Source organism: Topomyia yanbarensis, chromosome 3 (genome assembly GCF_030247195.1).
Source record: "Topomyia yanbarensis strain Yona2022 chromosome 3, ASM3024719v1, whole genome shotgun sequence".
NCBI classification, from domain to species: Eukaryota; Metazoa; Arthropoda; class Insecta; order Diptera; family Culicidae; genus Topomyia; species Topomyia yanbarensis.
In genome coordinates, this window is record NC_080672.1 from 274,335,900 (window position 1) to 274,358,380 (window position 22,481).

Here is a 22,481-nt window from a genome sequence, read left to right on the forward strand (position 1 = left end):
AACAACCCTTCGGCACTACATTCTAGTGACAACATGATTCCGGGTGTACCGGTCTCGTTTCAACGTTGACGTTTTGTGTAATGGAAATTGCCACTGACTAAACGTAAAATCAGCCAAGGGAAAAAGGTTGAAATTAAAAATATTTTCCATTCTACCGGTTGCCGGCGGTGGTCTTTTTTAGCATCTGAAAGCACCAGTCTGTGAGCAGAGAAAACTCATCAGAAGCGACGACAACACGGAACAAACTGCACTGAAACTGGGCGTCTATCAACAACTTTGAATGAAGCTTTTAATTGATATTGGATGAATTGTGCTACCCACGAACCAGCAACCTGGACATTCTCGTGGATATAACTTTGCAGAGGGCATCCAACATGGTTTGGATAGAGTACTCTAGGGAATCGATATCAAATGATGCTGAAATTGCACCAGTAACATACAAAAATGATTACAACGGATCCAAAGACGCGTACCAAAAATATTGAATTTGAAATGTTATGTTAATCAATACGGTTGTTACCATACATTGCAAATTTGATTTAAAACTTTAAATTAAATAAACTTAAACATCACAGCAAAAGCATTTTTTTGTAATATCCATCCACTCACCCCCACACCAAAAGGCTCGAATTTGGAGCCTCCTGGTAGTGGGCACATACAAAAAAAAATAGAACTAACGAGGTGAAATTATAATTTTAATCTACAAAAAGCATTGAGTCCCAGTGAAACTCTGTTTCTTTTAAGGGACTCAACTAATACTGCTAGAAATTTACTAATTAACACACATGAAAACAAATAATATTACACTCAAGTTTTTTTTTACGCGTTTTTTTTTGCGCGGTTTTTTTACGCGGTTTTTTTTTACGCGGATTTTGAAATTTACGCGGTTTTCATTTACGCGGATTTTGAAATTTACGCGGTTTTCATTTACGCGGTTTTTGAAATTTACGCGGTTTTCATTTACGCGGTTTTTGAAATTTACGCGGTTTTCATTTACGCGGATTTTGAAATTTACGCGGTATCCATCAATGAGGTTCCCTTTATCGCGGATTCTTAAATTTAAGTGGTCTTCATTTACGCGGATTTTGAAATTTGCGCGGTTTTCATTTACGCGGATTTTGAAATTTACGCGGTTTTCATTTACGCGGATTTTGAAATTTACGCGGTTTTCATTTACGCGGATTTTGAAATTTACGCGGTTTTCATTTACGCGGTTTTCATTTACGCGGCTCGTATCCCCTGCGTAAAAAAAACCTGAGTGTATATATTTAGCCAAGATTTAAGAAAAGATAAGAAAAACGGGATCAATATCAAAAACTAAGGTTGAGCGCTGTTTATGTGTATTCGTCTATTTTTTCTTTTAGATACCTCTTCAGTTGAGTTTTAAAAATACTTTTATTCGATATTTTCTTCAAATCAACAGAAAGGGAATTATATTTATACGGTCCAAAGAACAATATCCACTTTTGACCAAGGCTGCTAAAGACTCTAACCCGTAATAGTTCGTTAGCTTGCCTAGTGTTACGGACTTGGTTTCCTACAGTAATTTCCAAATTATGATGCATTTCGATGTCGGAAATCCGATGCTGGAAATCCAACTTCGGAATTCCGATGCTGAAATCCGTCGTCGGAATTCAGGTGCTGGAAATGCGACGTCGGAATTCCGATGCTGGAAATCCGACGTCAGAATTCCGATGCTGGAAATCCGACTTCGGAATTCCGATGTCGGAAATACGACGTCGGAATACCGATGCTGGAAATCCGACGTCGGAAGTCCGATGCTCGAAATCCTACATCGGAATTTCGATGCTGAAATACCGACGTCGGAATTACGATGCCGGAAATCCGACGTCAGGAACCCTGCGTCGGAATTCCGATGTCGGAAACCCGACGTCGGAATTCCGATGTAGGAAGTCCAACGTTGAAATTCCGATGCTGGAAATCCAACGTTGGAATTCCGATGTCGGAAATCTGACGTCGGAATTCCGATGCTGGAAATCCGACGTCGGAATTCCGATGCTGGAAATCCGGCGTCGGAATTCCGATGTCGGAAGTCTGACGTCGGAATTCCGATGTCGGAAATCCGACGTCGGAATTCCGATGCTGAAAATCCGACGTCGGAATGGTCTACGAAGCGAACATGGTACGGAGGTCACGGCGGGAGTACCTCAGGGCTCCATACTTGGCATAACACTCTGGAATATAATGTACAATGGAGTGTTAACACTGGAACTGCGCAGGGTAGTGAAGATCGTCGGCTTTGCTGGTGATGTTTTCCTAACGATAACGGGCGAGATCCTTGAGGAGGTGGAGATGTTGACGGCGGAGAAAATAGGCATCGTGGAAACCTGGATTGTTAACGTCAAGTTGCAGCTGGCTCACCATAAGACCGAGGTAGTGCTAGTCAGCAACCGCGAAAAGATCCAGCGTGTCGCGATCAGCGTCGGGGGACAATCCATCCAATCGATGCGTGCGCTGAAGCACCTGGATGTGATGGTCGACGATCGGTTAAATTACAACAGCCATATCGACTATGTATGTGAGAAGGCTGCGAGGACAACTAGCGCATTGGCAAGGATCATGCCGAATCACGGAGGAGCAGGAGGCAGCACGAGACGACTCTTGGCGGTTGTATCATCCTCAATACTGAGGTATAGCGTACCGGTCTGGGCTGCTGCGCTGAACTCAAAGCGAAAGCGGACAAAGTTGACAAGCACGTTTCGCCTAATGGCTGTTCGCGTTGCGAGTGCGTACAGAACGACTTCGTCGGAGGCGGTATGCATAATTGCCGGGATGATCCCCATCTGTGTCACTCTGGCTGAGGACGTGGAATGTTACCAGCGGAGAAATGCACGTAATGCAAGGAGACTGGTCCGAGCGGACTCGTTGGCTAAGTGGCAGCAAGAGTGCTTGGGTACATAGGAAGCATGGAGAGGTGAACTTCTGTTTGATGCAGTTTTTGTCCGGGCATGGATGCTTCCGGAAATACCTACATCGGTTTGGGCACGCTTCGTTACCCCTTTACCCGAGTGTATGAACGTTCAAGAGACACCGGAACACGTGGTCTTCGAATGCCCCAGGTTCAGAGAATGCCTTATATAACAGTGAACAAGATCGTTGAAGAGAAGTACCACTACGAGCATATTTGGGACGCAGTCAACAGAGTTATTACGAGTTTACTCTCCGAACTACAGAGGAAGTAGTCAGCCGCCGGAAAACTCTCCGACGATGTAGACTAGGTCCACCACCGGGTACTAGTTGAGTAGTACGCGATGTAGCACCAGATTCGGGTCGTCGGGGCGCCAGTGAACCGGACGTCAGTCTTCACTGGAATCGCCGGACCGACCTCGACACCTACCGGGTAGCTCGTGAGTAGGCTAGATCCACCGCCGGGGATTAGACCGAGTAGACCGCGTCGAATAGCTAGAAGTGGGTCGTTGGGGCGCCAGTGAATCGGAAGTAACGCTCCACTCGGAATCGCAGGATGGACCTCAGCACCTACTAGCTGGCCCGTTGAGTAGGCTAGGTCCACCGCCGGAGACTAGACCGAGTAGACGAAACGGGGAGCTTACTGGCTCACAGAAACGTACATCGGTATCGGGAGCAATCTACCGCCGGGGAATTCACGGTAGGGTAGATTCGCCGCCGTGGACTACCCAACAGAATTGGGACAAAGGGGGAGCTAATTGGCTCATGAAACAAACACCGGTAGCGAAAGAAATTCCGTTGTCGGAGAACTCTCAGTCGGAGTAGGATAATATCTGAGTTTATCTCGATAAAGCTGGGAGCTAAATTGCTCAAGGAAGCGGGTTTCGGTATCGGGGGAATTTCCTCCGTCGGGGAACTATCGGTCGGAGTAGGGCGAATTCCGGGAGCTGAATGACTCACAGAAAAATGAGATAAATGGCTTAAGGAATCAGCACCTAACCGGCTCTCGGAAACGAGGGTTAATTGTGGCGTAATAGATGGAGACAAGAATCGAGAGTTAAATCCAAGCTAATAGGTCGAGCCATCCCATGAACCAAGTGAGGCTCCGAGATAGAACAGAAGAAAGAGGTGCGACGAAAGCACAACGATCCCCCCACGAAATAATACCTTGACGCAGTTCCGTGGGGAAGAAGGGCGTGAAAAGTAAGGATTGCTTTTATTGGCTGGGCAAGTCCCACACAGTGCCAATACTTTACAGGCCAGGCTTTTGAAGCTTTTTACACCTTATTATGAAAAAACACCAGTTCTGGACCATCCACACAGACTGGCAGTGTCTGCATGGCAATCGGAAAGCTAGCTGTGGGTCGAGACTTTGTGCTCTTAGCCTACGAAGACAATTTAAGCGGCAAACTTCAGATTGTCTAATTCGGCTCCCTTATTCCATTCAGCACCACGACTCGGCTCCCTTGTGCCATTCAGCACCACAAATCCCTTCTCGTACCACTTACGCATTGAGCTGTCGATTTGTTCGCGAATTACTCGGTCTGGTCCCCGACGATGGACCTAGCCTACTCCTACGCAGAATTCTCTAGAGAGGGAAGTTCTTTCGAAATCGAGCCAACCAACCACGTGTCAAGGTCAGTTCGGCAATTCCGGTGGAGCAAGGCGCCCGGTTCGCTGGTGCCTCGGCGACCCGCGACTTGTCACGATCTACTCAGTCTAGTCCCCGATGGTGAATCTAGCTTACACCGACGGAGAGTTCCCCGACGAAAGAAGTGCTCTCGACGATTCCTGGTCGAGCGTGGCATCCGGTTCGCTGGAGCCGCGGCGTTCCATATCCGGTGCTTTTCCGCTGTCAACTCGACTAGTTCTCGGTGGTGAATCTAGCCTAATTTGGTGGAGAGTTACCCGGTGGTGATTGCTCTCCCGAAGCTCGTTGTTCATCACGCCATTTCCGCTGTAAGGAAGTCATGATCTGCACTACCACGCTGTTGACCGCGTTCCACGTATTTACGTTGGTCGTCATTCTCACATTATCCGGGTTGATGTCCAGCCATCATTTTCAGAGCATCTCTCTATGTGTCGCTTCGAACCTCGGGCATTAAAAACCAAATCCTGTGTGTCCTTGATATTCTCACACTCCCGGCACAACGGTGACGTTGCGTTCTTGAATCGATGAAGATACTTTCTGAAGCAGCTGTGGCCCGACAGGAGCTGTGTCAAGTGGAAGTTTACTTCACCGTGCTTTCTATTGACCTACGTCAACATATTAGGGATGCTCGTTTTGTTGAATTGCTGCTACTACCTGGCCATCGAAACGATTCTCACCATCTTCCTCACGTTTCTGGTGTTGCACCGATTGTAGCACTCGACATCCTCCGCCAAAGTAATGCCGATGGGGATCATCCAGGCGATAACGCATACTGCCTCCGATGATATTGTTCTGTACGTGCTCGAAACTTGGTTTTCAGAGCCGAACTCCAGAATGGAACTCCATATCGCAGTATCTATGACGAAAAACTAGGTAGCAGTCGTTGCTGCTTCTCGGACCGCCAACGTTTGGTATGATGCTCACTATTGCGTTCATTGCCTTCGTCGACTTTTCGCAGGCGTCTTTAACGTGGTTGTTGAAGCTCAACCGACCGCGCCCTCTGACGTCGATCTGCTTCCGATAAACCACTTTGCAGTCGCTGATCAACAACATCTCCGTCTTGTCGTGAGCTAACTGCAGCTTGACCCCGATCATTCAGTTCAGTTTAGATTTCCCTCGCGCTGTCGTCTTGTACTCCATTAGTCTCTACATTCAATCTAAGCGGTATCTTCTGCCTACTAGAACCATTTCACTCCGCGAACCTTTTAGGTCCCACCTGAGCCATTTATTTCGTTTCCATCAGCTAGCTTACCTTTCCGCAAGCCATTCAACTCCCAGCCTTGTCGTCGCGATCTACTCAAATAGTCTCTGGGAGTGCATCTTACTCCGACAGAGTTCCCCGTTGGTGGAATTTCTCCTGATACCGAATCCCGTTTCCGTGAGCCATTTAGCTCCGAGTTTCGCCACGACCTTTTCAGATAAACCTGGCGGGGGACCTACCCTGCTCAACGGGCCAACCAGTCGCAGACGATTCAGGATGAAACTTAGCTTCCAATTTGGTGGACCCTAGGCGATCCGCCATTGGCGCTTTGATGTTATGGATCTAGCCTACTCACGAGTTTCCCTGGCCCTCGACGACGCACTATCGAGCTAGTCGTCGGCAGTTGATCTAGCCTATCGCACAAGGCGATTACCCGCTGTTCTATTCACTCACTCGCTTAATCAACTCGCCATTTTCGTTGCAGGCATAATTTGCAAAATGGATCCATGAAAAGACCTTTCACGATACATTATGTGGGCGACATTATCCTCGCTACTGTGGACCCCGCTGATAGCAACCATTGCGCTTTACATTGAACCCAACCGTGGGAATCCAAAAACCACGTGTAGCAGCCATGGCCTGACAGAAATAGCGTGGAAGTTGACTTCTCTGTGCTTCATCCATATGGACACGGACGGGATATCCTATTCATTGCGCTGTTCCATTCTTCTTGCCACTTTCTTATGATGTCAATGTGCATTCTTCGTCGAACTTCTCTGGTGTCTCTGTTTCTAGAGTATTAGTTCCTGATCCTCCTCCAGTACCAGTACAATGGGGATTATTCTGATTGTTAAGCTCTGAACAAAACATATTTTTATTTTTTGACGTAGGACTACGTCTTTGTTTTCGATATGGGGGGCACCTTGCAAATTCTACAAAAATGCTATGTAACGAAGAGTGGTCCAATTTTAAACGCATACAATTCAACCATCTCACGATAAATTTTAAATTTTTTTGTACAAATCGCCCCGAAATACTTCTAAAAATAGATTCCAATAGATAAACTCAAAGATTTTTGATATCATTGAAATTTAAATAATATATGATATATGTCAAGATATCGCGCATTTACACACAGAAGATAGAGCTTCCCAAGCCCGGTACGACAGATTTGTGTACCAAGCGCGCTACGCTTCTATGAATGACGTCATCATCGACTATTTAAAGAACGGATTTGGCCGGACAAGCGCAGTTGCCTGTTGAAGGGCAGGCGGAGCAGATCACTGCGCTGTGTGTTTTCACAGCCAGTGTAACAGAATGGGAAGTCCGTTACACTTCTTGTGGAGGTACGCTATCCAGTGCTATGCTTTCTTTTGTGTTGTGCTCGTTTCCAGCACACTTTTATATACAATCTCGAACACAGTTATTCCTACACAAAATCGCTTGTACATTCGAGCTCCATTTGAAAACACGGTTAACATAGTGTCGTGGTACTAGTTGTCTCTTTCGGTCTACCCATCATCATCAGCGTTGACTCATTTTGCTTTGTTCGCTTGGGTTCAATGTTTGAGGTGAATGTAGGTATATCTAATTTGTTGGCAAGGTTACTACATTCACAGATTTTTCTGTAATGTCGGAGATTTTTTTCACAATTTTTGATAACAGATTCTTTTTCACAGATGGTAGATTTTTGGCATTTTGATGAAAATTTGATAGATTTTTGGAAATATTGTGATTTTTCACAGATTTTTCGGAAATTTATCACAGATTTTTTCCTGTTTCAGCTATCACGGATGGTAAAATGATATTTTTGACTGAAACACAGATTTCAATGTGGTATTCCTGTTTGTTAACGGATGCATGCGTAACCTGCATGATAGCAATCTGTGCTTTCATTGCGCAAAGACGAAAACTTTCTTAGCAACAAATTTACGCGGATCGATGGAAAGCACATATATATGACTAAGACCACTGCATTCGCTACATTTATATACGTACTTTAGGAAAATAAAACTAGAAAGCTTGGTCTATACATGAAATGTGATTATATTGTCTAAAATATGTTTTTTTTTCACCGGTCCGGTTTTATTACCACACACAATTGAAAAGTTTTTACATTTTTTAAAATCTGATCTTGTGCTATAAAGATTTAGTTCCAGATATTACGTAGTTCGGTCACGATTTTCTGTCTTCTTTCTTCAGATCTTCTCAAATAAGTTTACTTGGATTCGATCGCCTACTACAAGTGAAATAACTTGATAATCAAGAAGGTTTGGTTCAATATGTAATATTCGATGTTGATTGGTTGTGCTACTCGTAAGAAATATATTTGATTTATTATTATTCGAAATGTACTAAGAAATTGAATATTTTACGTTAAGTAGTATAGTCCTACGTCTACAGTTCGTGCAACCCCATAGGGCTGCCCCTTGCAGTTTTTTTTAATTTTTTTTATTTCGACTATGTTAGTCACATTTTCTTTTTTACATTTTAACGACATTCAATTAACTAGAGATTACTGGGCAGGGAAAGTTATGAAAATTAGAGCCATAGTACTCAAGTGAGAGCAAGGATGTGAAGTAAACAGATCGGAAAACTAGAAGTGGTAGGGTCATTAGAACAGGCTTAATATCGTACGGGCTTAATACTTGTCTTCTGCTAATGAGGGTTGAGCTTAGTTAGCGTTACTACGAATCACCCGAGTTCATTAGCATGTCGTCGCTGTTGTGCTTATGACAAACGCCATTTTGGGGCAAACTGAGTTAGATATGCCACATTACTTGTCTAAAAAATCTTTACAAAGTGGCGTTTTCAGAATTTTGAAATTCTACTTGGTTAGATATAGCGAGAAAATTTCTGGGAAAATATGAGTTTTTTGCTTAAAATCACTGTATATTGAGATTCGCTCAAGTTATATTGAAGTTTTAGATATTTTTATATGTAAAAATGTCTGAGGAACACAATGGTATGGTATTTCGGAATAAAAATACACGAGTTGCGGGGAAAACACAGTTTAAATTTTAAACTGGAAATATAGCATATTTGGCAACACTGGAACCAAAAGTTACTATTTTTGATTCCCTGATACATTTCCTTCAAAATGCATATAACTGTTTATAGACCAAATTAAACCAAAGATATGAGTAAAAAATTAAAAATTGATCATTTTTTTCTATGCAAAATATTCCATGCACGATTATGACACGTCATACAAATTTTGTCATCAACGCTCATGACGCTTGTGAGTGCGACTTTTGTTTACATTCATAGTAAAAATTCGCAACATGGTCAACCGATCTTCGTAATATTTGAGAGCATAATACAGAATAGATAGAAGCAACTATTGTCTTCTTTGGCTTGTTTAAACCATTTATTTTTTATTAAGATATTCAATCTTAAACTTTAAAAATCGTTTTTCTCGAAATGTGGTAAATGGCGCTTCCCAATCAGAAACACATAACAGAAATATTTCAAAACTATATCTCGCATTGCTACTTGTTATAAATTTCTGTTATTTTAACTACTAACGAGACCTAATTTATAACACAATAGGTTACAAAAATTGTGTTCTGTTATAACCTTGTTATTTCATTCTGATCGGGTTGTCATAAGATAGCACAACAGCGACGATGTGTCCTGCTCCTGGTATAGATAGACCTGTCCATCTTTACCGTGACAACCGACAAAAATTAAGCCACGCAAGATCACCACTGAAAACCTGTCGACGATTAGCATTAATCAAATGATGATTGCTGCTGTTCATCTCTGTTTGCCTTTCGAATGCCGGGATAGATTTTTATCAGACTATTGTCACTGTGCTTACAGTCGTAGCGGGCTTGCTACATTGTGTAAGGTAATGGCTGTATCTACAGCGGCTACCCGATCAGAATGAAATAACAAGATTATAGCAGAATACATTTTTTGTAACATATTGTGTTATAAATAGGTCTCGTTAGTAGTTAAAATAACAGAAATTTATTACAAGTTACAATGCGAGTTATAGTTTTGAAATATTTCCTATCAGTTCCTTTTTCTTTTTGCCTTTCTCATAAAGAAAGGATATGCAATCACTCTGAAAACCGATTTTTTTAACCGAGACTCGGAGCGCCGAGTCTCACACACCATTCGACTTTGTTCGTTGAAATTGACAAATGTCTGTATGTGTGTATGTGTGTGTGTTTTCAAAATTCACTCACTTTTCTCAGAGATGGCTGTACCGAATCGCTCAAACTTGATTTCAAATGAAAGGTATAACGCTCCCATAAGCTGCTATTGAATTTTTTGTCGATCGGACTTCCGGTTCCGGAGTTACGGGTTGAAGAGTGCCCAGCAAATTCCCATATAAAATGATAACACCATGATGTCCAAATAGTGTAATACATATTAAAAAGAGTGCAACATAACTTGGATTTGCGGGTCTAGGTCACTAATGATCTTTCTAAGCAGCTTTGACCACATTGGCCACCTATGGCGGTTCTTGATGCCCCCGGGAACTTTCCAAGTTCATGAGTTAATTTCACACCCTTTTCTCAGAGAATTCTTGACCGATTTTTATAAACTTAGTTTCAAATGAAAGATACAATACTCTCATGGACTGTCATTGAATTTCATTCATATCTGACATTTGGTTCAGGAGTTACAGGTTGGTTATTGCGACCACATAGGAATTTCCCATGAAAACCGGTACAATCGTAATACGTCAAAGGCTAAAAATCCATTTCTAATTGCAAGTCTAGATCACATCGTTTCTACTTTCAAGTCTAGATCACTGATGGCCAATCAATGATTCTTTGAATTTAATGTCTACTATCGACAGATCCGGAATTTTCGGGTTCTGGACGTATTCCAGAATTAGTCACATCGAATACTCGGTGATGACTGATGACCGATTTTCATAAACCATATCTCAACGAAGTGAAAATTCAAACGCACAACTGAGAGTTTTCACACATTTTCCTTCGGTCATCTGCACAGTGGCAGAAAATTTGAAGTTTTGTTAGTAAACGATTAATGTTCCGCGGGTATTTTGGCAGTGGTGTGTGATTAAAGTGCATTTGAAAATGTGCTATAAAATTGAGAAGAAGAAAAATAAAAGTCTTTCGAAAAGAAACCCCAAGTGAAGAGGAGCGATATTTTCGCACAAAATAAGAACTACAAATGGCTTTCCGTCAAAAACTCGGGTTGATTGCATAGGAAAATGTTCTAGCTTCCTCAAGTAGTAGTTTTGTGGAACACCGGCAAGGTTAGTGTGTTGAAAAAACGGATTTTTATATTTGATCATGTCAGATGCATGGTTAGGCAGGGTGGAGGGGTGGGTGAGGCGTAGGAGCCATGTTATGGCTCGCTTGTATAATGTCCTTAAAATCTGTTGAAGTGAACATCAAATTACTTCGATTCGCAGGCCTAGATCACTGATGGCGAATCAAAAATTATTGGAATGTATTGTACACTATCGAAAATTTCGCAAGTCCCAGGGTTCCGGGCAAATTCCACATCTAAAGCCACTTCGGTGATGACTGAACCAAATTTCACTAACCTAGTCTCAAACGGAAGGTACAATATGAAGTTCAGAGTTGAACCCTCCATCTACCCCTCCACCTTCTACCTCTCAACCCCCTTCCCATCACTCACCCTCCACCCTCTCAGACCAACCTCCTACATGCATACCTTCCATCCACCCCGTATACTAAAATAAGTTAGACGATTCCAGACGCATCCTCCCCTTCCCACTAATTATATCCCTTCCATTCTCTACCAAGAAGACAACATTGAACTCACGCTAATTAAACTATTTAGATATTATATTTTTCCTTGTTTCAAGTGTGTCAGTGTCGACATGTTGCTTATCAGGTTCGCGACAGTCGTGCACTTATATATGCTCATTGCTCATCAAGTGTAATAATAATGTAATAGACATTTCCACAATGCCATTAAATCATAGTTTGGATAAATGAGAAAGGCACAATTGCACCGCTAGGTGGATTAAAACAGGTTTTTATATTTTTGCCTTTCTCAATAGAAAGGTATTGCAATTGCTCTGAAAACCGACTTTTATTTATTTAATGACATGATGATCCCATGATGCCCATGCTTCACGCAAGCTGAGATTATAAAAACACACATCAAAGAGACGAAAGCGACTCAACATTTGATTGTGGTATACATTTTATATAAATACCGTCTTAAAATTATACGAACGTGTTCACTGGTTGAATAAGTACCTCCTTACATGTATGAATATGTACACAGAATTCAGCTTCGACGGATGTTAAACCTACGATTTCAAATCAAAAGATAAACTCATATGTAAAAAAGTACGAGCCAAGTAAAAGTCTCATCCTGCGACACAAGCCCGCCGTATTTGTGTTTATATGCATACACATAGCTACTGCTTTCACGCATCCCCTTGGGAAAATATGAAAACAGAATTTAAGCTCTGATGCAAAACCAGATTGGTTGGCAGACTCATAAGCTTTGCTTTGGGCGCAAAAGTTGATGAAATTTTTAACGCCGTGTTGGGCTCCAATATGCGTGTATGCCCTCGGCCATTACGGACCGCTCAGAGGAAGGTATGTAGAACGTTACATACGTCGTTGTTGGTCCTGTCTGGCACACACACATATAGTCCGGAAGCGAGCTTGTCTGTCCCCTGCAGCAGATGAGAGTTTTTGATAAATTATTCAGTGTTGGAAACCAACCTATCAAACATCAAATAATTAACACCATTCGCTTTTCGGCCGGTGCTAGAGAGATCCGAGTGCTTCTCTCCGAAACACGACAAAAATGTTCATGTGTAGCTTGTATACACACAGTAGTGTAATCTAACAGCGACTTCCGAAATTTTATGAAGAACATTAGAAATATTATTATGCGTTGTGTTTTTAAAATCCATTAAAATTGTTTATCATTATTCAGAATTACACATAAACTCTCTGATGCACTGAGAAGTGATTTGTTCGACCACCCTAATAAGCGGGCTCTATTTTCCATATACTCTAACATGCCGAAGCTGGCCAGTGTGCCGATGTTTATCGTGGGACAATCTGCTTCTTGACAGCATGGTTTGATATTGCCGAGAAGTGTTAGCGTTGCCGTGTTTGGATTTCTACTAACAAGAGTTCATCGTGGTAAATCAACAGACTTCCATTCTTTCTGTTTGAATCATCCGTGTAGAACAAAGTTGCAAACAGTTTTTTTTATTGACTGTACATGAATATTTTCGTTGTATATTTTCTATTGTTGAAAATAATATTATTTTGCTGCGCTTATCAATTGCTGTTTTCGTATAAACTAGCAATGGGACCATACATGATAAAAATATGCTGAAAAATTTGAGTCTTACCTGCTGACAAGCCGGTTGAAGAAAACGTAACTGAAATTTGAAAACAGACATAAATACATTAGAACAACTTTTAGTGTTATTTTATTAAGGGGGCGTCTGGTGTAGTGGGCATCATTTTATCCGTTTTATTGTTAGTAACGAACCTCTATCTGAGACTATCCCGCAATCTCGGTGGCCATGCTGAACGTCTGTTGTTTTAAACAGCCATGCATTCCTCTTGGGCATTTGCTATAACACACGCAAATTTCAATCTATCGGCAACAATTTTCGAAAAACTGACAGCAATAAAAATATGGTATAAACAATACACTCTAAGCTACTTTTACCCAAATTTTCAAGGGAAAATACCCAATGAGTTGTTTTCTACAGCGTTTTTTTTTTCTGTGATGCAATTTGATGCGGGGCACCCTTTAAGGGGTTACACCACTGTAAAGCGAAAAAATAGGCATATTTCGGGAATTTTTATTGGCGCAATAAAGAGGTGAAGTGAGATTTTGTTAAATTCGATTTATAGCATAGGTAATGAATAACACAAAATAATTTTTTCGAGCAATTTCATCACAAGATCTTTGCAGCATTTTTCCCATGGGCGTTTTTTGGAAGGAGTCCACGGCCGCAGATATATCTTCCATAATTTTTGATCTAGAGCTAAATACTAAAGTTTTTCTAATTCCTTAGGTCTAAAGCAACGCCGAAAATGCCATGAATATCGTCACAAAATTGTTAATTAAAGAAAAGTTAAATAAAAAAATTCCTACGTACGTCGCTGGAAAAATTAATTTTGAAAACGTTGCGGAAATTTCAAAGCGATCAAAAATAATTATTGGTTTGTTCGAATTACGTTTCCGGCCAGCTCATAAAAAGTGTTTTCGAGAAAAACGCGGTTAAAGTTTGCCGTACACACGTGGTATACATAAGAGGCGTTGCGGGAGAATTGAAAATTTGAACAAATATGGACCAAAACGCGAAAAACGAAATCACGTGAAAAATAAATTTTATTTCATTTCCGCACTTTTTTTTTATTTTTTGTGGGTGATAGACATCCTGAAGTATCGAGCAATGCAACTGTCAACTCAAAATTGTTATTGAAATCGAAAATATCACGCTCAATGTTACATTGCCTTTTAGTGAGTAAAAATAAGCAAAAATTGAACGCTAAACTAACAACATTGTTATTTTCAACATATGTTATTTTTTACATGCTGATTTTTTTTCAAGTATATTAAAGTTGAGTAAACGTAACTGTATGGAGTACTTGAAGAAAAAAAATTCATCAGTTTTTTGTATGATAAAGTATTCGCTCGCTCTTTTCAATGTAACGTAACAGTCCAAAATCCCAAAAAGTCTTTTTGTGCGTAGTTTACCACGTCAACAAAACATAAACATGAAATTTTCTTCGAGCATTTTTGACCTATTTCCTAAAAAAATAAAACTATGGTGCTTTATTTAGGTATGTCATTGTGTAGAGCCAAAAACAATTTGTAACGTAACAGTCTTTTTTCATAGATTATTTAAGCTTTTATACTGTGTTGATTTTATAGCCCAAAAACATCCTTTTAATGCTTAGAATAAATTAAATAAGGTTTGTAGTTTGCAAATAAGTGCATTGGTGCAATTGCTTTTTTTCACTTCAAAAGCGAATTTGGTATGAAAATTTAATATAACTATTGCTCGATTTCACTCGGAATATTCTATATTGATAGCAGAGGGACAAATGCCAAAATGATATCAAGGAAGCACATTTTTACATGTGATTGTATCGTGCATTACTTCAGACTTTGATACTGTATTAAACAGTACAGAAATGAATATTAACATCGAGAAAGCTAGAAAAATTATTATCGATGTAATATACATATTGAATGAGCTTTCCTTTATTACTCAAGTAAAAAGTATTCGCGACATAGCGACGACTCATCAAATTCAAGTGAATAATAGATTTTTCGCTTCTACTAACACTATGAATCAGGGATATAATTCACTATACATTCACTTTCAATTGGGTCACAACATGACGAACAAAATTCTTTTATTGCATAATAAAAGAAAAATTGTATTCTTCATGTAGTGACCCAAACAAGTCAGTTTTCTAAACGTAACCATATGAATTTCCTCTTGAATCACCAGAAAGAATTAAAATTCATTTTCTACTGCAATGTAAAGAGCTCTTTTTGATACAATCGGGCTTAGTCGACAATTGCTATAATCACAAGGCTTAGTGTCTTTGAACCTAAGCGAAAGTATAGTAGGAAGGTGGTTGAAAGGAAGGTATTGTCCTGCTTATCCAATTTCAAACAATTTTTATTTCTCAATTGACCACGCATGATTAACATCAGCTGCATCGGAATAAACCAAAAAATTACATATTGTATTGGGGCCCAACTAGAAATCTAGTTTTAATTTATTTATATAAGATTAAAAATAAATTGGGTGTAGCTCGGTTTTTCCTTATTTAATTTTGATTTCTTGGAATCTATTGCATGTTTTATCATGGAACCACGTAATTAAGGTTATCCATTGTATAATAAAACAACTAATGTCAGTTTAATGCATAATCCAACTTTAGACGCAAACAAAGATCGCACATGTAATGTAACAGTCCGAACATTTACGCTTTTAAACAAGTCAAAAATAAATTTTTCAGTATTATCGATACTTTGTTTTCAGCTTCCACCTTTAAGCTTATAAAATATGTAACATTTGTTAAAAATAGTTCACTAGGAGAGCAGACTTTTTCGACAATGTATGGCAACTTTAAAAGCTGCTTCCAAAATTATGTAACGTAACAGTCCATCCTTGGACATTCTTAACTCACAAATAACAAAGCATACATTTTTTTATATTTTAAGAAAATCTCACCAAATGAGCATACTTTTAGGTGGTTGTATAAATAATAACAGAAATATGTATTATCAAGGAAATTTATGTCGAAATATCCGTCTGAATGTAACGTAACAGTCCGCGATTTCGTCTATACAGGGTGTTTGGTTCATGGTTAAGAATCTCTCGGGGGGTGATAGACTGCCATATTTGGAGAAAAAAATTGTTCTACACATACCATCAAATCTCAACCGTTACAGAGTTATTGAACTTTTTGTGTAAAAAACTTATTTGTCTTAAAATACCTCTAACTTTAAAAGTATTCTTTGTATTTTAAATGTTTCAGTTCCATTCGAAAGGTGAGAAAATTTCCTATTGAATGGTGTTCTCATATCTTTTAAGTAATAAGTTTTAATTACCTTTTAGCTGTAAAGTAGTTAAAAGTTAGTGTTTTTGAAGAGGTTTTTGCTAATTTTCTCGAAATAATGAAGTATGATTATAGCAATATCTATTATCCAAAAGTTGGATTTTTAGACGATTCATAATTTGTTCTTGGACGTCATATTTCTATCTCTTCTCTTTTCTTTGTGATTTCATTACTATACTTTTCCTGTAACCGACTTGCAAGTGCTTAAAAGACTCTAATCTAAAAAATATGCTTTATATCGTTATTTACAAGATTTGATTGGAAAGCTGAGAAAATTTCCTATCAGTGTATGTACAAATATCTTTTAGTTAAGTGTACTAAATGATTTTTTTACTAACGAAATAACTCAAAATTTGTGTTTTTGGAGAGTTTTTTAATTATTCTAATCATTAATCAACCAAATTTTGTTGTTACTATTGTTCATTTGATGCCCCTTAATGTTCTCTATAACTTTTTATTTGACACTTTGTCTATATCTCTTTTAATTTTGCTGCTATTTAATAGTTAACACAGCATGACCCCGCCACAAATGTAGTGGGTTCGAAATCGTTATTTTTGCATATGAAACGATGTGATAAAAACGATTTTGCGTCGAAACCAAAAGAGATAATTGAATGGAGTCAAAGAAAGAACTGTAGAACTTGCTGAGATGCATTATTTCCATGATAATAATGGTGATGTTTATTATTTACTATTTTAAGAAAATTAACGAAAATGCTAATAATAGCACTAACTTTAAACTAATTTACTTTTAAAAGAATACTAAATTCACTTAACTGAAAGGTATTAATACTTTTTCCACTGTAAAATTTTCCTGGCTTTCGAATAAAAATGAAAAAAAGTACAATAAGTGCCATAATTTTTCAATTAGAGCTGGTACTAGTGGAAATGAGATAAAAATATCCATGTTGAATAACCCAAAATCATGAAAATAAGAAAAGGTAAGTGTATCATGTCAAAGAACGAATTAAGCAGCACACCAAGACTAACAATCTGAATTATTAAAAGGATGAGGTTAACTATTAGGATTTTCAAGAAATGAACGAAAAATCGTTCAAAATTGTTTAATTTTCAATTAATTACTTTGAAAAGGCTACTTAAACCCATTAGCTGAAACTTGTGAGGACATCACTCAATGCGAAATTTTCTCACCTTTCGAATGGAACTAAAACATTTAAAATACAAAGTATACTTTTAAAGTTAGAGGTATTTAAAGACAAATAAGTTTTTTACACAAAAAGTTCAATAACTCTGTAACGGTTGAAATTTGATGGTATGTGTAGAACAATTTTTTTCTTCAAATATGGCAGTCTATCACCCCCCGAGAGATTCTTAACCATGAACCAAACACCCTGTATATATATTGTTTTCGTCTTCCATCTTTTGGGATATATTTTTTAACATCCTAAAGCACATTATTATTTATTTATTAGTCCAAAATAAAAAATCGATTTTTTTTAATTCTGTACTGGTGTAACAGAAACCGTCGTTTTCAAATTGGCGAACACGATAAGTCAAAAATTAATCAAACGAATTGACTTGTTTCTTTTAATAAGAATGCTTGTCGATGAACCACAGAAAACTGAACTTTTTTCTCGTATTATTTTGAAGAAAGGTGAGCGAATTTTGCAGTAAAATATGAGATTTTTCGGTTTTCATCATTCCATTTTACTACACTCGAGCTTTTTTTGGTTCACCGTGTAACTACAAGTCTAAGCTTTACAAATCTTATTGAATTCAATGTGTCAAACAATTTTATCAAGATTTAGCGTGTTTAGATCCATTGTTGTCTTGCCTTCAAAATTGTAAAATAAAATAACGATTCCCTACCCCGCACATTGGGTTAGAAATTTTTCCTAAAGAGATTTCTCTAACCCGAAAAGAGGTGAATGACTCGAAGGTTAAAACCTCTATTAAAAAAAGAAAAAAAATGGTGCTGATAAAACATATATTTAGGGCAAGTTTAAAGATAAAAAATCCATTTTTTTTCAATATGAAATATGGAAAATTAGTAAAGTTTTAGTTAATATTGTAACTAGTCTCGCCACTAGCGTCGAAATTGCCCCTTAAATAATAAAAGCTACATAGATACAGTAGATTACGGCATTAGGCTGAAAATGTAAAAGATGAATGTTCAGCTGATGACCACCCAGTTGGAATTGATATTTTGAAAGAAGCGGCAAAAAAGTTATAGATTCAAAAATTCAAGATTTGCAATACAAATGACGTCGCTACAATTTTGCCAGACACATTACGATAACCGCATTGTGGTAGAGTCAAGAAGTACGGGCAGTTAGGGGTTTAAGTCTTCTATTTTTTTCAAATGATCGATTTTTTTATTTCATAAATCGAATGCAATATTTTGGTAAAATGTTTTTGACGTAGGACTACGTCTTTGTTTTCGATATGGGGGTGCACGTTGCAAATTCTACAAAAATGGTATGTAACGAAAAGTGGTCCAATTTTAAACGCATATAATTCAACCATCTCACCATAAATTTTCAAATTTTTTGCACATATCGCCCCGAAATACTTCTAAGAATAGATTCCAATAGATAAACCCAACGATTTTTGATATCAAAACAATAAAAACTTAAATAATGTGCAACCTAGTCAAAATATCACGAATTTACACAGAAGATAGCGCTTCCCAAGTCCAGCAGGACAGATTTGTGTACCTAGCGCGCTACGCTTCTATGAATGACGTCATCATCGACTATTTAAAGAACGGATTTGACCTGACAAGCTCAGTTGCATGTTGAACGAAAGGCGGAGCACATCACTGCGCTGTGTGTTTTCACAGCCAGTGTAGCTGAATTAGAAGTCCATTGAACTGGCTGTGGAGGTACGCTACTCAGTACACTATACTTTCTTTTGTCTTGTGCTCGTTTCCAGCACACTTTTATGTACAATCTCGAACACAATTATTCGTATCTCTTTCGCTCTACCCATCATCATCAGCGTAGGTAGGTATATCTATTTTGTTAGCAGGGTTACCATATTCACATATTTTTCTGCAATGTCACAGATTTTTTTCACAATTTTTTATCACAGATACTTTTTCACAGATTTCTGGTATTTTGATGAAAATTTCACAGATTTTTGGAAATATTGTGATTTTTCGCAGATTTTTCGGAAATTTATCACAGATTATTTTCTTGTTTCTGTTATCACAGATGTTAAAAAGATATTTTTGACCGAAACACAGATTTCAATGTGGCATCCCTGTTTGTTAGCGGTTGCATGCGTAACCTGCATGATAGCAATCTGTGCTTTCGTTGCGCAAAGACGAAAACTATCTTAGCAACAAATTTACGCGGATCTATAGAAAACACAACGAAATTTTACTATTTACGTTCGTTCAATTCATTTCCAGTTCATTTCCACTCAGCCTATCATATTTTGATTCTGTTAGTAGGTACATACTACAAAGCCTATTTATGACTGAATACACTGCCACTCGAAAAACCGTTGTAAAAACGCATCTAAGTCCATATACAAAATTGTTTTCGATTCTTGTATATTTATAGTTTTGATATATGATATGCGTACTTTAGGAAAGTTACAATAATGGTAAAATATAACTAGAAAGCTTGGTCTATACATGAAATGATATTGCCTAAAATTTGATTTTTCTTTACTGGTCCGGGTTTTTTAACACACACAATCGAAAAGTTTCTACAATTTTTAAAAGCTGATATTGTGCTATAATTATTTAGTTCCAGTTATTAGTTCGATCAAGGTTTCCTGTCTTCTTTCTTCGGATCTTCTCAAATGAATTTAATCGGATTCGATCACCTACCTGATAACTAAGAAGGTTTGGTTCAATATGTAACATTCGATGTTGATTGGTTGTACTTAAACTATAGGTAAGAAATATATTTGATTTATTATTACTCTAAATGCACTAAGAAAATAAATATTTTACATTAAGTAGTATAGTCCTACGTCAACAGTTCGTGCAACCCCATAGGGCTGCCCCTTGTAGTTTTTTAATCAGTAATCAGTTTCGTCGCTACATGGCTTTGAACGGACCTATATCGTTGACGGACGCTCAGAAACAAGTTCGCCGCGCTCTTTAAAACTAATCTAAAATTTTGTTCACTCTTCTCTAAAACATTTGTTTTGATAAAAAACCATGAACATTTTTTAAGATCACTTTTTGGTTGCCATATTCGATCCGATAGTTAAAATTTTTCAAATCTCACCTCAAATTCGCGTTCAGCGACTCCAAATATACTTATATCCAAAGTTTCATTCAAATTGATAAATATTTTTCTTTTATATTTTACTTATTTAATTTGCCATATTCGATCCGCTATTTTAAATTTTCCATATAAAATCTCAAATTCGTGTTTAGTGATCTTAGAAACCCATAAATTCACTTATTCTTAGACAAATAGATCAAGTAACATAAATTGTACACGAATACACGGTTTCCAAACTATTACACGCATTTTCTGTAAACAAGATTATTCGAATCTGGAGGCATTCTTGTTTTTGAATCATTCAACCAATCAACTTCGCGTTTTGCCCACCTAAAAGAAGGCAACATTCGCCGGCGCTGTAACCTACAAAATCGCAATATTTTAATCATTAACGACTTTTTGCACCCGGCCAAAGTGGTAAAATCATGCGAAAAAACGATACTTTATTTTCAAGTGGCCGCCATTTTGTTTCCATGACGAATTTTTTCATGTTTTTTTAGGTTGGGGCCCTCCATGGAATGTAATCTTCAAGATCGTTTTGGTTTTCTGCTTGTAAACGACGAGTTGTGACCTGTATCGTGCCCGCAGATGAGGTCGATTTACAAAACACCTTTTGCTGGAGCCGCCATTTTTGATACGTTGTAGGTTGGTACTCGAAAATTTTTATTTTATAGGTGAAACCTTAATAAACATTTTACAGAATAGCGCACAAGTCTAAGTAAAATTACTTCTTCAAAAAAATTATCAAACATTCGGTACTTTGTTCATAATTATAAAAGAAGACCCCCATCAGTGAGAAAGTGAACATTCGTGACTCATTAGGGCAAGAAGCAAGAAAGAACTTCTGTTTGCGAACATGAAGGTAGGTACCACGATGATGACACGGCAGTATATCGAGATAGAATGACTCTCAAGACACAGTAGGTGAGGAAAAAATATTTCCCCACTTCGTAAATAGGACTACATGCGCAATGGCTAATCACTGGTACGAGATCTGCCGAAAAACCATTAAAATTCAATATATAACATTATATATCAACAAAAGTCATTAAATGAAGAAGAAAATTATTTTTCCATTGTGCACATCGATTAAGTTCAAGTTTCTGGATGTAAAATACCAGAACGACTTGTAGTGTTTTTTTTTCTTTTAAAAATGTAAACAGGTCCTTGCTTGACTGATTTAAACCACAAGAATACATAATCCAGCAAAAGGTTAAACGACTCAACTGATTCGATACAGATATCGACACAGATTTTTCGAAAAGTAAATACAGATGAAAAGATTGTTTAGGACAAAAATACAGATTTAATTTTGGCAACCCTGTGGATGCAGGTCGGGATTTCATTCGTGTGATGTCTCGGCTCATGACTAATCGCTACACGTGTGACTTTCATCTCCGACGTATTGGGTATCGTATCTGCGCTTGTGGTGACGATTATCACGATATCGAACATATTGTCTGGGCATGCGCCAAGTATTGTTCTGCCAAATCTTGACTATTGGGTTTCCTTCGGGTACGAGTAAGATAATCTAATGTTCCAGTTTGGGATGTATTCGTAAGCCGCAATTTCCTCTATATGTACCTTGTATATACCTTCTTAAAAACAATCAATATACAGATCAAACTGCCCTGTTTGTATATTCTTATCATTTTCAGAAGTGCCATTTTACGATTGTGTCGTATACTATTGATAGTTGCGACTTCAAGGTGACACGAAACATCTAAATCAAATGAGTTAACAAACACGGTACCCACAGCATAAACTTCACACGCGCAACTCAGTGTGTTGCTGATCCGTAACTGAGCCGTACTACAAAATCGTCTGGAGGGTAATTCCTGTCAGTTCAAAAAGGACCACTCGGCGCCTCAGCCCATGATGTGTCTTGATGAAGGCCGTACGAG

At 38.3% G+C, this 22,481-nt stretch overlaps 1 protein-coding gene across 13 annotated transcripts in view; it reads right to left on the reverse strand.

Moving 5' to 3' along the window:
• The window catches only part of LOC131690255 (poly(rC)-binding protein 3), a 788,104-nt gene that overhangs the window by 714,173 nt on the left and 51,450 nt on the right, over positions 1-22,481 (reverse strand). For 12 of the 13 annotated variants that reach the window (XM_058975878.1, XM_058975879.1, XM_058975880.1 and 9 more), the window contains exon 2: positions 13,123-13,152. The exons of the other annotated variant lie outside the window; for it this stretch is intronic. The gene's annotated coding sequence lies outside the window, so the exon portion shown is untranslated. The remainder of the gene's footprint in view (positions 1-13,122; positions 13,153-22,481) is intronic. 13 annotated transcript variants of the gene reach the window in all.